The sequence below is a fragment of the Anguilla anguilla genome, chromosome 5 (assembly GCF_013347855.1).
Source record: "Anguilla anguilla isolate fAngAng1 chromosome 5, fAngAng1.pri, whole genome shotgun sequence".
Lineage (NCBI taxonomy): Eukaryota > Metazoa > Chordata > Actinopteri > Anguilliformes > Anguillidae > Anguilla > Anguilla anguilla.
This window is the reverse complement of record NC_049205.1, coordinates 64,283,508-64,288,805: the sequence shown is the minus strand read 5'-3', so window position 1 is coordinate 64,288,805 and position 5,298 is coordinate 64,283,508.

Sequence of the window (5,298 nt, the reverse complement as noted above, 5' to 3'; positions counted from 1 at the left end):
TCTATAACCTTCAAACACAGCATCTTTAGCCTTCAAACACAACCTCTATAACCTTCAAACACAGCATCTTTAGCCTTCAAACACAACCTCTATAACCTTCAAACACAGCATCTTTAGCCTTCAAACACAACCTCTATAACCTTCAAACACAGCATCTTTAGCCTTCAAACACAACCTCTATAACCTTCAAACACAGCATCTTTAGCCTTCAAACACAACCTCTATAACCTTCAAACACAGCATCTTTAGCCTTCAAACACAGCATCTTCAGCCTTCAAACACAGCATCTTTAGCCTTCAAACACAACCTCTATAACCTTCAAACACAGCATCTTTAGCCTTCAAACACAGCATCTTCAGCCTTCAAACACAACCTCTATACCCATCAAACACAGCATCTTTAGCCTTCAAACACAACCTCTATAACCATCAAACACAGCATCTTTAGCCTTCAAACACAACCTCTATAACCATCAAACACAGCATCTATAACCTTCAAACACAGCATCTTCAGCCTTCAAACACAGCATCTTCAGCCTTCAAACACAGCATCTTTAGCCTTCAAACACCTCTATAGCCTTCAAACACAGCATCTTTAGCCTTCAAACACAACCTCCTTAACCTTCAAACACAACCCCCTTAACCTTCAAACACAACCCCCTCAACCTTAAAACTAAGGCCCCTAAGGTCACCAGTTACACTGGCCAAATGAACTAATGAGCTGAATTAGCTAATTTGGCTAATTAACTAAACCAGCATAAATACACAGATACGCTGGTTTAACCACAGGTTAGACCACAACAGGATTTACGTTCGGACACAGGATCCAGTCTTCAGCTGTCAGTCATGAACTTATCACGAAACGTGGCTGAAACATCATCGACTGAACAGTTCCGCTAATGAAGTCGCTAACAGCAGAAGTTGAGGCCTGAGCTGTGGAAGGGGACCTGACCCCCCCCCCCAGGGGTCGCAGCGTAGGACCGGGTCACTTACGGGTCAAACCCCCCCCCCCCCCCGTCATCCAGAGCAGCTCACACAGCGATCATATGTCACGTGTGTGGGTGAACACCAGCACGGCAGCTGTGGCAGGGCTATAGCAGATTTACACTGTTCCCTACGCGCTGCACCGTGGCCCGTGGGGGGGTCGGGGGGTGGGGGGGGTGAGGGGGGGGGTGAGCGTGCCGCGGACAGCGGCGGCTGCCAGGGGGGCCTGTGGGGCTCTTTGTTCCGCCGCTGTCGTGGTAGAACATTCCATAACTGCCACCTCCTCATTAAACCAGAGCGATCCAGACAGTGGGGCTCTCTCTTCTCTCCTTCTCCTCTCCTCTCTGTCTCCCTACTCCCTCCCTTTCTCTCAGTCTCTCCCTCCCCGTCTCTCTCGGCCGCTGTCTCCCCCCCTCCATACCTCCCTCCTCCCCCCCCTCTCTCTCTCTCTCTCTCTCTGAGGGGTTACTGTCGGGCATTAGCCTCTATCCCACATTGCTAAGCCCCCCCCCCCCATTCACTCACTCCCACACCGCTACATGAAGCATCGGATTGAGAGGGGAGTGGTTGTGGGTTGGGAAGGGGGGGGGGGGCATTAAATATGTCCCAGAGCCCCTCCCTGGCTCCAGAGAGCAGCTCTAATGAGCGGTAATCCTGTGAGCCTTCCCCGCCCAGAGGACACATCGCCATCGCCGCGTTTCCTCCCCGATACCCCCTGCCCTCGCCATCGCCGCGTTTCCTCTCCGATACCCCCTGCCCTCGCCATCGCCGCGTTTCCTCTCCGATACCCTCTGCCCTCGCCATCGCCGCGTTTCCTCTCCGATACCCTCTGCCCTCGCCATCGCCGTGTTTCCTCTCCGGTAGGAGCCAGCAGACCCGTGTGACCCATCGGCTCCGCGCGGTTAAACCCCCCCCCCGCCCGTCCCCCCCCATCATCGGCGCTGGTCGCGGACGCAGAACAAAAGCGGGAAGCGTGTCCCAGCGATGCCCCAAACAAGGAACGGGATGGTAAACAGGAGGCGCAGGATTCCTGGAGCACGGCGCCCGCCCGCCTGTCCCGTCCCCTCTCTCTCTCTCCCTCTCTCTCTCTCTCTCTCTCCCTCTCCTTCTCTCTCCCTCTCTCTCCCTCCTTCCCTTTGTCCCGCTCTCTTTCTCTCCTTCTCTCTCTCTGCCCCCCCTCTCTCTCTCTCTCTCCCTCCCACTCTCCCTCTCTCTCTCTCAGAAGGCAGGTAATGAAGCCCCCTTGGGACTGCTCATAAAACAGCAGCTGTAATATGCCCTCTGTGATCTTTTGTTTAGCCACTGAAGAGTTTGTTTAGCTGATATTAAAAACAACAAACTTGTACATTTGAGCTGCTAAAATAACGGCGTCCAGCAGGGGACCCAGATTTTATTTACCCCAAATGAAAAAATCCACACTGACCCAGCACTGACCCAATCCTGGCCCTGCACTGACCCAATCCTGGCCCAGTGCTGATCGAAGGGCAGGTTTTGACACAAGGGCTTAGAGGGAAAAGTTGAATAACTGTGAGAACCCTGAACCACTGCAAAATAACATTTCAGATTCCTCACCAGCTACTCAATTCCACTCTCTCCCCTAATCAATCTGGGAGGGGCGAGCAACAGCGGGCATGCGATCATGTGAGAGCGCCACACTGTTTCAGCCAATCACCACAAGCCTTAAACACTAAAGCTGCCACCTCAGCCAATCACCACAGGCCTTAAACACTAAAGCTTCTGCCTCAGCCAATCACCACAGGCCTTAAATACTAAAGCTTCTGCCTCAGCCAATCACCACAGGCCTTAAACACTAAAGCTTCTGCCTCAGCCAATCACCACAGGCCTTAAACACTAAAGCTGCTGCCCCAGCCAATCACCACAGGCCTTGAATACTAAAGCTGCTGCCCCAGCCAATCACCACAGGCCTTAAACACTAAAGCTGCCACCTCAGCCAATCACTACAGGTCTTAAACACTAAAGCTGCCATTTCAGCCAATCACCACAGGCCTGATAGGCTGAAACGGCTGCCTTCTAGTCTTGCCAATCCTGGGAGAAAATTTCAGCCGTTATGGAGACCATCAGGCCAGGGTCAGAAAGTGAAATTTGGATCTCCGATTTCAAAACTCAACGACGTGCATGAGGGCAAACACTCAGCAGAAAGCTCTGTGGTTACTCATTACATCACTCACATTACTAGCATCTAGCAGACGCACACTATTTTATTTATTAATCTTTCTGCATGTTCATATCTATACAGCTTTTGACCTTTAACCTTTGAGCTTTAACCTATTACGTACCTTGCTCAAGGACCCAATGCCAGGGTCAAACTTGCAACCTTTAGGCTCCAAGTCCAGTTCTCTGACCTTTATACTACACGGCCACCCTGCTGCACAAGCCCATTAGCAGTGCGTTAAAGAGGCTCCGCACCGCTAACGGGAACGCTAACGGGAATGCTAACGGGAATGCTAATGGGAATGCTAACGGGAACGCTAACGGGAATGCTAATGGGAATGCTAACGGGAATGCTAACAGGAATGCTAACGGGAATGCTAACGGGAATGCTAAAGGGGGCGACATAGCTCAGGAGGCAAGAGCGGTTGTCCGGCAGTCGGAGGGTTGCCGGTTCGATCCCCGCCCTGGGCGTGTCGAAGTGTCCCTGAGCAAGACAGCTAATCCCTAACTGCTCTGGTGAATGAGAGGCATCAATTGTAAAGCGCTTTGGATAAAAGCACTATATAAATGCAGTCCATTTACCATTTAGCAATGGCGGCAATTATGCCTCAGTTACGCAAGCCCTCCCGTTAGCAAGGAAGCCCATTTTCTATTAATAAGAACAGAGACAGCGGCCTGTGTGCAAAGCCTGCGCTCTCTAATGAAAAGCCTGCCCCACTTCCTACTGAAGATTCCGCACACGCGCTTCAGTTTTACCAAACACGGCAGGCCTCCGCGGTACAAATTAAAACACACGCTAAAATATGGAACAAACAATAAGGAGGATTCTACACACGTTACAATACGCGTAATGCATTATAAATACGTTACAGACTTCCTCCTGCCCAGAAATGTTTATGGATGGAAACCATTTCCGTGCCAACGGGCCAGCTTCCAAGCTTGAGAAAAATATGTAAGCAAATGGCCTCCACGTTCAATGACAGGGTTCGGCTCGCAAATGGAAAAACACATTCCATTTTATATATAACATACACACACTGGATATGGAGCAATAATGCCAAACGCTACATCAACACATACTTCCTTCGGTTTCAGTCAGAGGACTCGTGTCCTTGACCTGGCGGTTCTGATTTATTATTCAGCATATCTGATTAGAAATGTAAGAAGACCAATTTTTAAAAAAAACAGGAATATTGAGTTTTTAAAAATTAAAGGGTAATATTTAGGTTTCAACGTCATTAATGCACTGATGGACAGTGCTTTGATCAGGTTGCCGTTTGATACACACCAAACTAACCCCTTCCCTGAGATTCTTTTAAATTAAAAGCTAAACGTTATTTTAATGACCCAGTTCCAGGGGTACCAACAGGCAGCCAAACGTCACAAACACGGGGTACCCCGCACCCCCTCTCCAGCAGCAGGGGGGTCCAGGGTAACACCCACGGGTGGGGGGGGTGAGCGTTGCCACGACTGCAGACAGCGCCGATTATGAGAGCAGTTAAGAATCTGCTTCCTGCTTCCTGTTTCCTGTTCAGAAGGGTGTGTGCAACGGCATGCCTTTTCTGTAATTTACAGCAGCGGCAGCGCAGAGAGTGGCCACAGGGGGCGCTGTGTCTTCAGTCCTGCCCTGTCCGGTTCTCCCCAAACCCAGTGACCCCCCCCCCTCGCCCCTCGCCCGCTTGCATAAGTGACCCACTGGTGTGCTTTACCCCTCTTAGATTTCGGGGGGAGCACAGATGGAGGTACGGTCAGAAACCCTCAGCTGAAAATAGAGAGAAACCCAGCTGGCGTCCTCATGTTTGCACCCTCGCCCCCCCCCCCCTTCCCCCAGACATCATTTGGATCACACCCCCCCCAACACCTCTGCCACCCCCCCACCCCCCCACTCTGATGCCATTTTTATGTACGTAACCTCAGCCCTGTTCATATGACTGCATACTGAATATCCCTGTGTGTGTGGGGGGGGGGGGGCGGCATTCTCTGAACGCGCTCCACACTACTGTAAACACCCACGGCCCAACACTGGCCACACACAGCTGTGAAGGCATCATGGCAACACAAATTCCTTCTGGTAATTGGCAGAAAACACTCTCAAATTCATGTCCACCTACATACTTAAAATAAACAGTGTAATGTTGTTCAT